The 14,899-nt window shown below is 36.0% G+C and overlaps 1 pseudogene; it reads right to left on the bottom strand.

The window, feature by feature from the left end:
* Positions 1 to 4,823: 4,823 nt before the first annotated feature.
* Positions 4,824 to 14,117, bottom strand: LOC134235838 (uncharacterized; annotated as a pseudogene).
* Positions 14,118 to 14,899: the final 782 nt, after the last annotated feature.

Genomic DNA, 14,899 nt, shown 5'->3' with positions numbered 1-14,899 from the left:
AAATAACTTCAAGCTCTATAAGCACAAAATTCGCCGTTTAACTTACCATTCGCAAGCGAGCTGGTCGCATGTTGATCCTCCATTTTAAACCGGAACACTACTTGCGGTACTAAAATTAAAACCGAACCCGGCGAAAGAAATCTCGGATTTCCGAAATAAAAAAGCGCGATAACCAGGAATAAAAAAATCAAGCGTTTATTTGGGAAAATATGTGAAATAATAGAGGTTACGGTTATCCCTGACTTGTAAAGGTTATGGCTGGCCATGAATTCCAAGACTGTTCATCGTTTGTTTCAGTATTCAGTTCACAGTTTGTTTCAGTATTCAGTTCATAGTTTGTTTCATTATTCAGTTTCATTATAGTATTCAGTTCATTGTTTGTTTCAGTGTTCATAAAGTTTTGTCAAGGTTTTTTAAAGAGGTCTTGACAAGCCTCTGGCCGCTAACTTTGTTAGCTGTGGCCTTTGTTTCAGATTTGTAGCTACTAGATGTTGGTTTTTTTAAGGAGTTGCCCACCAGATGGCCCAGCAGCCTTCCTTCCTTCTTTCTTTCTCTCTTGCTGCTTTCTGTGCAGCTGACTTGCGCTTTAGAAAATAAAGAAAGAGAACTTTATTATACCCCACGCAACTAGTTGCGTGAGGTATAATGTTTTTGACCCGTCCATCAGTCAGTCAGTCAGTCCTTTTTAATGTCAGCGCAACTCCTCATAAACCGCTGCAAAGAATTTCGTCAAACTTTGAAGGTATTTAGGACACAATGTGTAGATGTGCATATTACCAGGAAATTCCGATTCCATTATTTTTTCCGGGAATTTCCGGGAATTTTTTTACTTAGGCATTTGGCCGTACCTTGAATATAGAGATGAACAGTTTGTCAGCGCAAATCCTCATAAACCGCTGCACAGAATTTCGTCAAATTTTGCAGATATTTAGGACAAAATAAGTAGATGTGCATATTACCAAGAAATTCATATTACTTTATTTGTTCCGAGAATTTCCGCACTAAAAACTTAGGTTTTGACCATACCTTTTATATAGAGATGAATAGTTTGTCAGCGCAACTCCTCATAAACCACTGCACAGATTTTCATCAAACTTTGGAGATATTTAGGACACAGTGTGTAGACTTGCATATTACCAGAAAAATTCCGATTCCTTTATTATACCCCCCCCCCCCCCGCTTGAAAAGCGGGAGGGTATATAGTAATCGTTAATTCTGTACGTCTGTCCGTCCGTCCGTCTGTTACGCTTTGGGGTACCCATCTCTTATCCGCAACTCCTCTCATACCACTGAATGAAATTTGATGAAACTTTCACAGAATTTTTATAACGCATTGCCATTGTGCACCTCCTATTTCACTTTTTGATCCGGCACATATCTTGGGTTTACCGGCCACAGCAAACCATGGACTTTGCCATTATAACTATATGGAGGCGGGGGTATCATTTAGTGAGCTCATCGCTCACATTACCTCTAGTTTTTCTGGGAATTTTGGCACTTTTCAAATTAGATTTTTTGCCATACCATGAATATACAGAAGAGCATTTTGTCAGCGCGACCCCTCATCAACCGCTGCACAGAATTTCGTCAGACTCTGCAGATATATAGGACACTATGTATAGATTTGCATTTTACCAGGAAAGTCCGATTCCTTTATCTTTCTGGGAATGACCACTTAATAAAGTCCCCTTACCTTCATTAAAATTGAGGAAATTAATGAAGGTTTAATGCACCGATTCGTTCATTAAAACTGATTCAACGGAATTTAATGACACATTAAAACTGATCAGTTTAATGAAGCTTTAATCATTCATTAAATATTGATACAACCGGATCCAGCTGTTTATTACTTCCAGTGACATTAATTCTACCCGTTGTAACATCCTTTTGTTTTGTGGGCTTTTTGCATGTAAGAAACGAATAGGTTGATGAAGACCTTGTAGCGTAGCTAAATTGTTTTCATCTGAGAGAAGACATGTACTGTTCGTAAATAGAGAACACATCCAGTGCATCTCTAGGATACTAATCTACACCGGAATAAAGGACATGTAAATTATTCGAATCACTTTCTTTGATGTTTCCTAATCTAATTCGATTTCAGATGTTATCAAATAATATGTATGATTTCTGTCTCATAAGACCATTCCAAGTTTTTTCTATGTTTAGCGTCCGCGTGCGCCTTGGTTTTTGAAACCCCATATCAGAAAAAAACACACAACATCAGGAGTCCTAAAACTGATTAATGTAGTCAAATTTTTAAATTTTGTCAATTTCCCCAAATAATTTTGTACAGTAAGATATATTGGGTGTATTTTAAGCATTTAATCCCTTGTTTTTGCTTTAAAATAGATATTTCTTCTATTAAAGCAGTTTAGTTAGATCAAATCATTTGAAGGGCGTCATTTTTATGACTTTTAAGCCTGTGTTTTGTGTTTTGGCTAGTGTGTTTTTTGCGAATAGGTAGGTAGGTTTTTGAAAGATGGGTGGACGCTAAACAGAGAAAAAACTTGGAATGGCCTAATCTTTGTGATTTCACTGAATATAAATAAATCTTTCCATACGTACATGTAAGGAAAGTTTGCGAAACGCATTTGAAGATGAAGCAAATATATGCTTACAACCCACTGGCCTAAGTTGATAAAAGCTCAAAAAGCCAGAACAATTACAACTCCATATGTTGTAGAATCTGTTCCCATTATGTCTTGAAGGCGGAGGTGAATGTCATTTAGCAATGAATAACCAACCATCGAAATTTCGTCGATAATGATTATTTTCAAATGTTGTAAAAAAAAAAAACGCATTATATAAAGCTTATTGGCTAAAAGGGGGAAGAAGGGTCGGATTTTTCTGTTACTTACAGGGATACTTAAAGCATTGTGTATGGTGTTTCCTTTATTTTTCCCCACTGCACAACCTGTTGGAGCCATTAGTAAAACGGTTGATCCTTCTAAATTGTCCTCACAGAGCGTCTGTACTTTTTTTGCCATATTAAGAATTTCATTAATTTAATGACTTTATCCTGTCGCAGCTTCTCCCGTAACAAAAATATGGAAAGGTTTTGAAATTTCTATCGTTTTTTGGCGATTTTCTGAGATTTCGTAAATTCTACAATTTTAAAATGACATCAAAGATATGTCTTTCGGAGGTCAGTGTTTGCTCTGCTGTTAATTAGTATATTGTTTAATGGACTTTGATGTTGAATACTGTTCGTTATCTCCATATCCTTCCTCTTGTTTGCCAGCCAGCATCAAGGGAAACAACCTGGTAACCTTGACTTTGAAAACTGCTTTTCAAGGACAGCGCATGCGCACAAATCCTTATGCATTAATAGAATAATCCAGATGTACATGTACTTATGTGGATATACCCAAAATCAAATTTAAATACACAATTTCATTACAAAAAACCATATTAATAAGATTGCATAAATCTAAAGGATAGGTATATTTTATTCACTGATAACTAACAGAACAGAAATTTGTCAGAGTATGTAATCATAAGCGAAAGGTAATTTAAGGAAATTAATTATTACCATTGGGATCAGTTCGTTCGTGTGAAGAGTGATACACCCAACTTATAATAATCGGAAAAAAGAGTCACTTTAAGATCGCCTATAAGTGACATAATGATCCTTGTTAATGATGACTATTGTGTTGCTTTTATCTACTTTTTTTTTATAACAATGTCGTTTTTATTTTTAAGAGATAAAATAGCTGCTTTTTCAGACTCTGAGATGTTCGATTTCTTTTTTACAGTTGCCATTGAGGAAAGTTCCAGTTTTCTTTTATCTATATATTCCTCGAGTTCGCTGCATGTAAGTGGCGGTTTGTAGCCAGATTTCGTTTTAAATGGGTGAATTGTAGTGTTGTCTCCGGTATCAAAGTGGAATTTGTATCTGAGTTTTCTAGCAAATTCCTCAAAGTCATTGAGAAGTATGTTTGTAGCATTGTTGCTTTTTGGCGTTGGAATGAATTTCAAACCTTTGCTCAGTAAGGAAAGTTAATGTTCGGATAAGTTGTATCTTGATAGATTTAGAACAAACTTTTCCCCTGTGGTCATTGTTTTTTTGCAATGAGCTTTAACTCCCCGTAGATAATTACTTTATCTTTTAGCACTTTTTCTTTGTTTACTCCGTCTATTTAGTCGTCGAGCATTTATTCATATAGAGGAGCAATAGGTGGTAGATATTTGTGTAGAGCAAGGCGCAATAGAACACCGATCAGTATTTTTGATAAATTGCAAATCCGTCTAATTATTAATGTGTTGATAGATTATAGGACGGCGAGAGAGTGTGGCTGTAGGAAACTGATAGTCACATTTTGGTGATTGGTTACGGTCAGTTGGTGGGGGGGGGGGGGCTTTGTTTTTTTACGAGCATGGCCAATAGATGGCTGTTATGTGCAATGGTTTTATTGTAAATTATATCTTCAAGATGCATTATCCGTCTGATATACGTAGTGACATATAAAAGAGGCGGCAATGAACATCCGTCTTAATATCATTTGATGATAATAAGAGGATTAATATTTGTTAAAAGATCGTCAAAAATGACACAAATAATATACGATTTCAAACCAAACATGAACTGATATATAAGATACGAGACTTGGCATTGATGTTTACAGGAAAAATTGAATTGTACAATCAAATACAGAGACATAAATCATTAAATGCAAGTCTCCTGAATAGTAATCATGGTAATGTACTCCACAGGCATGGTAGTGAATAAAAGTCTGTCACTATGTACATCGTATAAAGGTTTCGTAAAGCAAGTCCATAATATGCTCGATGTTTAAAACTCAGCGCCAGTTAATTAGGATGTGTTAGTATGGCCTTTTTTTCTGTATATAGCGGTGACCACGGTATTGGTAATGGCTATCATTCCTTGATCGGTCGTGGAATTTGTTACTTGCCGATTTGTTGGCTGCGTGGTTAGGTCTGGACGGGTGGCTTGGCAGAGTCTGCAGTTTGACTCGGTGGTCATGCATTTCCGAAGTATGTTTTTTCGTGATGGCCTTGATAGCCTCATTCAGCTTAGATTTTTCCGCGGCAAAGGTGTAGCCGTCCAATTCTTCTTTCCTTTGTCTTAGGTAACCTGACCTAAGCCTGTTGCTTTCTGCCTCTTTTTCTTCGATTGAACGTTCCAGGAATTGGATCACAGAAATGCCAAAGGAACTGATAATTTCCTGCTGTAAGTCCTTAAAGAATGTGACAAAGTTTGTGTTTTCCTCTTTAGGGAGGCTGAGTTCGCAATGAAGCTTGGCTCCAGACCAAGACGGAAACCTTCCCGAGCTTAGTCCATGGGAAATACTTCCTCTACGCTTGGCGTACAGTAGTCGGCTGGTTAAGATTCCTTTGATTTTTTCCACGATTTTGATGTTTGTGGCAGCCACTGCTCTGTCGGCAGATTGATGGACATGTCCAAATCGTGTATGACTACTTCCTGGTTAGAAGGGACATGGTCCTTCATTATACATGTATCCATGTATTCACAGTTTGACATAGTTGTAGAATTCTATTTGAGAGATAGCCTGTTGAAACGTTGGTACATAGTAACAGAATAAAGGGTACTGGTGCATGTCAGCATACTAGAACAAGTTGATGAGATTGATTTATACGAGAATCGTAGTGAACGATCTTTGAAGTTGCAAATCATTCCTTTACAGGCAAGTACTGGTAATAAAATATCTAAGAAGACAGAAGAAGCAAAAGTGTGGCCGGATTGTTGGATGACCAAATGAACCACACAAGTCAATCGCTGTCCAAGGGAGGGCGATGCACGGGATGATGCCGGTGGGACATTGTCCCTAGTCAAAGTGTGAATATTAGCGACATCAATCAACCAAACTTGCAAGAGATTTTTTAAGGACCCACAGAATTTCGCCAAATTTTGCATATGTTTAGGAAACAATGTGTAGATGTGCATATAACCAGGGTATTCCGATTCCTTTGTTTTTCCTGGAATTTCAGCACTTTAAGTTTTGTGGGAGCATGGGGTATATCAGCTTGCTCACTTTTTCTTTTATTTTTTCTTTCCTCGACTCAACGAGTTGAAAACGATTGGTCTGCCGTTTCTTTTTATTTCTTCTGTGGTAGAAACTTCAATATCAATCTCCTTCTCTATAAAGTCCTCACACAGTGACTGTAATTCCTCGTCACTAACATCTAGTGTTGCCTCTAAGCCTTATTCTTTTTTCCCTTTCTTTGCATTAGCTTCCTGATGTGTAGTCTGTTTCTTTTTGCTGGGTCTTGAGTTCACATCAGGATTTTTATTTTGGAACCTCAAATGTTCATTGCTCTATGACGATAATGAGAGGTACAACTAGTCCCTGGAGGAATTCTGTTAAGCCGTGCCAGACCATAACACATACAGTGCCATAAACCACGATTACATCAATAAAAACCTTTACCACCATCAAATTTACATCGAAAAAAGATCCATGATTCTGCCAAATTAGTAGTTTCCTTGTAACCGATCACTCTTTTTGGCCATACTGTGAAGCAAAAAGCTTATATCCTTCAATATTTCATGATCGATATTCTCATCACCTGATGGATAACACTATAGTAGTGAGGGGTATAGTCTGTAGTCTCTGAGGGCAGTGACGTCATATGAACCACACCCCCACATGGTCAGGTCAAGGAGTAGGTCATGTACTCAATACAAGGTCACAAACATTTGAGGTCAAAACCGTTTGAAACAGTCCGAGGGCTAATCGTCAAGGTCAATACAACAAGGGCAAACTGTTTGAGGTCAAAACAGTCTGAGGGTACCAATGACAGTATAAGGTCATTATTAGTCTCATCCATATATAACCGAGGTAAGGACATCCGAGATCCAAAGGAGACTTGGAGAAAACCATACTATTAAGGTATCTGTTTTACTATCTTTAAATTATTATATTTAAAAGACACTCATAGCCTCTCTGTGTATTGTGGTGAGTGTTTTGCATGAGAAACAGAAAAGTGATCAAATGGAATGCATGTTGAGACCTAACGTCAACTCAGAGAGCCCTATAACCTGTCTACATGTGGATAAATACCCGCAGTCCAACGAGATTTACGCACGAATGTGTGCCAACAATACTGTACAGATTGATATAAGGCGGTTTCGTATCAGTCTTTCAAAATTCTTAAAGACAGAGAAACAAAACTAACAAAATACTACAAAGCTCTTTACGAAATTTATTGTATTATTTAACCAGCAAACGTGATGTAAGTCATTCTCCAGTACTCTCAAACGATTTGTCGTTCGGTAAATCTATTGTTCCAAAGCGCTGTTTTCATGAATAGTTTTTCCTTATTGAAGAGTTGAAAATTTTACACGTTTCTTCTCTGGTTCACCATACTTGTCTGCCAGATAATTCATTATTATCTCACTCTGTTCCATATCATCAGCCATCCTCCTCTGCTTTTGTAGGACATGGAACTCCCTGGACGCAACTACCTAAACCACGTTTGGTTCAAATAATCTTTTTTCCAATGCTCTTAACTTCCGATCATTTTTTTGTCTTAAAAAAAAAGAAATTCAAAAGAAGACTGGTTAAAAAATAATAACAAAACAGGAATATATGGAAGTAAAAGCATGAGTATATCTTTTATATATATATATATATATATATATATATATATATATATATATATATATATATATATATATATATATATATATCAAAATTAAATCCAAGATAAACAAACAAGTTTACGTTTAATTTTTTACACTAAGCGCTTTCGCCGTTACGGCTCTTCAGAGTGTAACAATGATAATAAAAACAATACAACTTCGTTGTTATGACGTCGTTATTATGACGTCACAAAGGCAGCGTTATACATTGGCACAGGTAAATGTCAAAAAAGCGCCAAATGTATAGAGTTAAACACATGTACATTGTTATAAAATGGAACATTTCTTTAGAGCTAAAATGTTCAATTTACATTTAATTTAGGCTGAAATAATTTAACAAAATAATCTTCCTTGGCCCTCCGTAATTGTTCATTATCTTCTGTGATTTTATAAAACGGAAATATCAAAAAGTTTCCATTCGCACATGAATCAAAATGTTCACTGCAAGGTGTATTCCTGACGGAGGGGTCTCGTATTTGTTGTTTATGGACTCTTACACGGTCAGCTAGTTTGTTACCGGTCTGTCCAATATAGTCTTCCCCGCATGAAGTACAAGTCATACAGTATATTAAATTTCTAGTTTTGCATGACATATTCGCATTGACGGTGAACGTTTTACCACATTTAAATGTAAAATTTTCTCCGGTTTTTAAATAAGGGCAGGTTCCACACAGGGGATGCATACATTTGGCTACAGTGCGTTTTTCCTCATCCGATGAGAATCTGGCTCTTGTTAGGAGTTTCTTTAGGTTTGTAGGTTGGCGTCGGCTATAGATGATGCTCTTCGGGTCAATTAATTCCTTTAAATTTTGGGATTGCTGTAAAATAGGAAAACACTGTTTTACGGAGTTATATATATTAAGGTTCCGTGGGTTATGGGTAACGACCAGCGGGATTTCCTTATTGTTTTCCTGGCGTCCTCGTCTAGTAGAACGGAGATCTGCAGTCGGTATTGACTTGGCCTTTTCAATTGCTATATCTATTAAGTCGTTAGGATATTTTTGTCTGAGCAAAAATGTTTTTAATTCTTGTAGACGGCCATTTCTTCTGGTTTCATCTATGACAATGGTACAAACACGTCTTGCCATATTAAAAGGTATGTTACGTTTAACGTGTGGCAAGAATTAAATACGAGATATTGGTGGGAATCCGTTTTCTTGTAGTATAAATCTGTTATGATTTTGCGACCCTCCTTAATTATAAGAATATCCAAAAAGGGTAGTTCTAACCTGCTCTTTTCCAAGGTAAATTTAATAGAAGGATGTAGATTGTTAAGAATGGTATGGTATTCTTGTAAATCCTCAGTAGATCTCGTCCAAAAAATGAAACAATCATCTAAGTATCGTTTCCAATTAAATCGTATGTATTGCGCAAAAGGATTTCCAAATCGTCTCTCTGTTTCGTTGAACAGTTTTTCTTCTAAAAAACCGAGAACTAGGGTTGCATAGGTTGGGGCAACTTTCGTGCCCATCGCTGTTCCCTTAATTTGTAGAAAATTTCTCCCGTCAAAAACAAAATGATTATTCTCTAATACTATTTTTATTCCTTCTAGAATAAAGTCTTTAGAAAATCTTTCGTGAATTTGATTGTGGTATTTGTCAATCCAAAAAGCGATTGCTTCTAGTCCAAGTGTATGCGGTATGTTGGTATAGAGGCTCGTTACATCAAAACTAACCATCTCAGTATTTAGTTCAACTGTATCTGGAATGTGGCCGAGAAAATCCAAATCATCCCTTACATAACTTGGTACAAGTTGGCATAGAGGCTTTAGAAGTATATCCAACAAGTTGCTGAGTCTGTGCGTGGGGCATGCAGGGCCTGCCACAATTGGTCCAAGTTTTAAATCCGTTGGTCGAGGTAATTTTATATATAATGAGTTGTTATCTTCAAGTCCGTTCTGTATTTCTTTGGATTTGTGGATCTTTGGTAAACCATAAAAGTTACTAGATTTAATTTCAAAATTGGTTAAATAATCCACTTCCTTTTTGGTTGAATTATCCGCAAAATTATTTGTAAATTTCCTAATCCTGCGCATGGTTTTACTGTCTTCATTAGAGACTAATTCTTTGTAAAAATTGTTGTCATTAAGTTGGTCCAAAACCATTTTTTTGTAATGATCCGTATCCATAATGACAATTGCGGATAATTTAACCAAAAAGGAAGTGGATTATTTAACCAATTTTGAAATTAAATCTAGTAACTTTTATGGTTTACCAAAGATCCACAAATCCAAAGAAATACAGAACGGACTTGAAGATAACAACTCATTATATATAAAATTACCTCGACCAACGGATTTAAAACTTAGACCAATTGTGGCAGGCCCTGCATGCCCCACGCACAGACTCAGCAACTTGTTGGATATACTTCTAAAGCCTCTATGCCAACTTGTACCAAGTTATGTAAGGGTTGATTTGGATTTTCTCGGCCACATTCCAGATACAGTTGAACTAAATACTGAGATGGTTAGTTTTGATGTAACGAGCCTCTATACCAACATACCGCATACACTTGGACTAGAAGCAATCGCTTTTTGGATTGACAAATACCACAATCAAATTCACGAAAGATTTTCTAAAGACTTTATTCTAGAAGGAATAAAAATAGTATTAGAGAATAATCATTTTGTTTTTGACGGGAGAAATTTTCTACAAATTAAGGGAACAGCGATGGGCACGAAAGTTGCCCCAACCTATGCAACCCTAGTTCTCGGTTTTTCAGAAGAAAAACTGTTCAACGAAACAGAGAGACGATTTGGAAATCCTTTTGCGCAATACATACGATTTAATTGGAAACGATACTTAGATGATTGTTTCATTTTTTGGACGAGATCTACTGAGGATTTACAAGAATACCATACCATTCTTAACAATCTACATCCTTCTATTAAATTTACCTTGGAAAAGAGCAGGTTAGAACTACCCTTTTTGGATATTCTTATAATTAAGGAGGGTCGCAAAATCATAACAGATTTATACTACAAGAAAACGGATTCCCACCAATATCTCGTATTTAATTCTTGCCACACGTTAAACGTAACATACCTTTTAATATGGCAAGACGTGTTTGTACCATTGTCATAGATGAAACCAGAAGAAATGGCCGTCTACAAGAATTAAAAACATTTTTGCTCAGACAAAAATATCCTAACGACTTAATAGATATAGCAATTGAAAAGGCCAAGTCAATACCGACTGCAGATCTCCGTTCTACTAGACGAGGACGCCAGGAAAACAATAAGGAAATCCCGCTGGTCGTTACCCATAACCCACGGAACCTTAATATATATAACTCCGTAAAACAGTGTTTTCCTATTTTACAGCAATCCCAAAATTTAAAGGAATTAATTGACCCGAAGAGCATCATCTATAGCCGACGCCAACCTACAAACCTAAAGAAACTCCTAACAAGAGCCAGATTCTCATCGGATGAGGAAAAACGCACTGTAGCCAAATGTATGCATCCCCTGTGTGGAACCTGCCCTTATTTAAAAACCGGAGAAAATTTTACATTTAAATGTGGTAAAACGTTTACCGTCAATGCGAATATGTCATGCAAAACTAGAAATTTAATATACTGTATGACTTGTACTTCATGCGGGGAAGACTATATTGGACAGACCGGTAACAAACTAGCTGACCGTGCAAGAGTCCATAAACAACAAATACGAGACCCCTCCGTCAGGAATACACCTTGCAGTGAACATTTTGATTCATGTGCGAATGGAAACTTTTTGATATTTCCGTTTTATAAAATCACAGAAGATAATGAACAATTACGGAGGCCCAAGGAAGATTATTTTGTTAAATTATTTCAGCCTAAATTAAATGTAAATTGAACATTTTAGCTCTAAAGAAATGTTCCATTTTATTACAATGTACATGTGTTTAACTCTATACATTTGGCGCTTTTTTGACATTTACCTGTGCCAATGTATAACGCTGCCTTTGTGACGTCATAATAACGACGTCATAACAACGAAGTTGTATTGTTTTTATTATCATTGTTACACTCTGAAGAGCCGTAACGGCGAAAGCGCTTAGTGTAAAAAATTAAACGTAAACTTGTTTGTTTATCTTGGATTTAATTTTGATTTATAACTTAACCTATACCATGGACTTCTACAACATTTTCCCTATATATATATATATATATAATTTACCGAAGTGTAGTAAGAATGGAGTCCTCTACATTAATCACTCTGTCTTTTTCTGGTTGAGGAGGGGGTGATTTTCATCATACACCGGTCCCGATGTTGAGCCACTAAAGGTACTTGTAGTTGTTGCGTAACTAAATATTAAATATATATTTAAAGATATATTACCTCAAATAATAAATATTTTTATCATTGATACTCTTTAAGTGAAATATGAACAAAGAGTAAAGATATCCTAACCTTTTGAAAGGTAGATCTGATGTCATATGTTTCGTTTTTTTTCCCTCGCTATTATTTTTAGTGAGTGAAGGTGTGGGTAAGGTCTCCACTTTTGATGTAGGTTTTGCATTTACATTCTGCGTAAATAGAGTCTTTAAAAGAGAAGACCCTGCTGCCTCAGATGGTGTTTCTTTTTTAAAAAGAGTAGAGGAAGACCTTTCAGATAAAAAAAATATAAAGGATAAAAGGTTAATAATAAAATTACAATAAGTTAACTTTTTTTTTCTACTGAAGATAAAAAGTGATTTGAAAACAGCGTATAAAAAAGAACGTTTTAAACACACAAATTGTGAGATCTTACAACATACTAGTAGGTAAGCAAATACTTACTGTGCTGTAAATTCATCAAAACTGCCCAATAGCTGCTCAAAATCTGTTTCATCACTATTATCAAAGCAAAAAAAAAATAAAAAAAAATAAAAATAACTATTTTATTTCATGTAAAAAAGAACTATCCTGTTATCATCATAACAATGTTATATTTTTATTTCTTTTAATCTCTAAAAAACCTTGAAATCATGGTTTTTTTCCTATAGAACTGATACTTCTGTCCTAACTTAACTTTACTTTACATTATTCACCAATTCAATAATGTAACCGATAAATTTTCGTCATGGGCGCTCATTTTTTTTTTTTTTTGAATAGACGTTCGATTGAACGTGTTAAAATTTCCCCTAAATGAAATGTAGATAAACAAAATATTTTACCCTGCGAAGCTAATAAAACTAGTCAAATTGTTTTAAAATACATTTGATTGGAATGACAGCTACGGACGCTTGGGCTATAAGAACGACAGGTTTTTGCATTTCTGTGCACATATTAAGCTACGGATATCTGCTATGCATCAAACTACATGTAATGCGTTTACAACAAAACAAAATGAAGGAATTCAGATTTTGAACTAATTTTGCTTTTAAAAACAGAAAACGATTGTTATACATAAGTAAAGAAAACTTACGAAAACGCAAGGTACTCATCACCCATGTTGATTTTAATCTCGGTCATTGAAGTGTATTGACCGCAGTCCTTCACATCTTTATATACCCTCCAAAGAGGAAAATCTCGAGGTGGTGATAGGAGGAAAAGGGTTTTCCGGGAGGTTGTAATAAATAATTTGCATGAGTTTTTCATTTTGGTAACCTTTAAATTTGATATGTTAAAAATAAAATATCCTTAGAATTTAAGAGGTGACATTAATTAAGTGACGGTACACCATGTACAATGCATATGTAATTAACCTAATTAATCATGTTCATGTGACTTAGGTTTCATTTTAATTTAACCCGGTAATTTTATTCTGACTTCAAAAACACCGCTCTGTCACGACATACCTGCGCAGAAGTACAATGTGACCAGATAAATACTGTTTTATAACTACTGTATTTATAATTATTGTCTTAACATGTCCAAAGCTATGAATTAAACACAGATTTAGTGTCTACATTTATACAGAAAATTTTACCAAAACAGGGTAAAAATAAAGTATTTTGAGAGTGATGCCCTCCACACCCTCTTTGAAAACCAAAAAATAATAATACTGGAACACGGGCCCTCCCTTTACAAAAAAAAAACCACCTTGATCCACCGCTGTATTATTATTACCAAACTTAGTCCTCAGCATCACGATGATAAAACCGTGATTGTTATTGGTCAAACCTCACGCCACAAATTAGGAGATTGAACCCCAGATGAGATAAAGTGAAAAAGGGCTCAAAGTTATGGTAAAGGGGTGATAAAACCGTGATTTTTATTGGTCAACCCTCATGACACTAATTTGGAGATTGTGAACCCCAGATGATGAAATCAAACATGGCCAAAGTTATGTGCATAGGTTTTATCTGCCTTTCCGCGGTATGTTTAACGTGTTCCATACCAATAAGGAGATGCACTCTCCCCTGCAGAGAAATAGAAGTTCGTTCGGATGAGGTGAGAGACGTTTACGTGACGGCGTGTCACCTCCAGAAGGTGACCATAATAGGCGATCCGAGCGCCGTGCGAATTCACCCAAGCAAACCTCTGGACATACTTTGTGGTAAGCAACTTTTCAGTACAATTTTGAAAATTTTAACTATTGACTGTGTATAATTTATTTGTGGGAAAATATTTACTTCGCAATATCATCGGGTTCGTTACCCACAAATACAGACTGAGCCAAAAAAATCTCGGAGGTATATGTTTTCTAAAGTTTTAAGCATAACGACAGGGACTGGTCAGGGAGATCAGAGAATGTCAGGGGACGACAGGGAGTAGACAGGGAAGGCAGGGACAACGACAGGGACTGGACAGGGAGAGCAGTGGATCATAGGAGAAAGTCAGGGAGAGACAGGAAAATGTCAGGGACTGACAGGGGGGACAACAGGGGATTTTTTGGAATCTAAGGGGATATTTAATTCAGTAGTGGAAAATAAAGGGCTAATTCAAAGTACAGTTTAAGATGTCCTTGAAGAAAACGACAACCATCCTACCCTCAAATCCAGTCCTTCTCTTACAAGTTCCCCTAACACCATTACCAGGACCACTAGTAATATTTCCTTTTCCATTATCAATTCTGTACCTCCGTAGATGTGAATGTTTAAATGTCCAAGTAAACAGTCAACTGTAAAAGTCAGTCTTTTCGTAAAAGTCCATAAGTCACCTTCAGCCTGCTACTTTTTTAAATCACATTATAACTACTTTTTTAAATCACATTATAATTATAATCTTCTTGCCACTACCTACATCTGGAGTTTAAGATTTCACAATTACATAATGATTCATCATAACTTTCTTGTTCTTGGGAAGAGAAGTTTTAAAGATTTTTTCCTATAAAACCCTTTGTAAAACTGCCGATTGCAGCTCTG

This window comes from Saccostrea cucullata, unplaced genomic scaffold (genome assembly GCF_032062105.1).
Source record: "Saccostrea cucullata isolate Sc308-1 unplaced genomic scaffold, CSIRO_AGI_Scuc_v1 ctg12625, whole genome shotgun sequence".
Classification (NCBI taxonomy): Eukaryota; Metazoa; Mollusca; class Bivalvia; order Ostreida; family Ostreidae; genus Saccostrea; species Saccostrea cuccullata.
The sequence above is the reverse complement of the archived record's forward strand: the minus strand, read 5'-3'. Positions and strand labels throughout refer to the sequence as shown.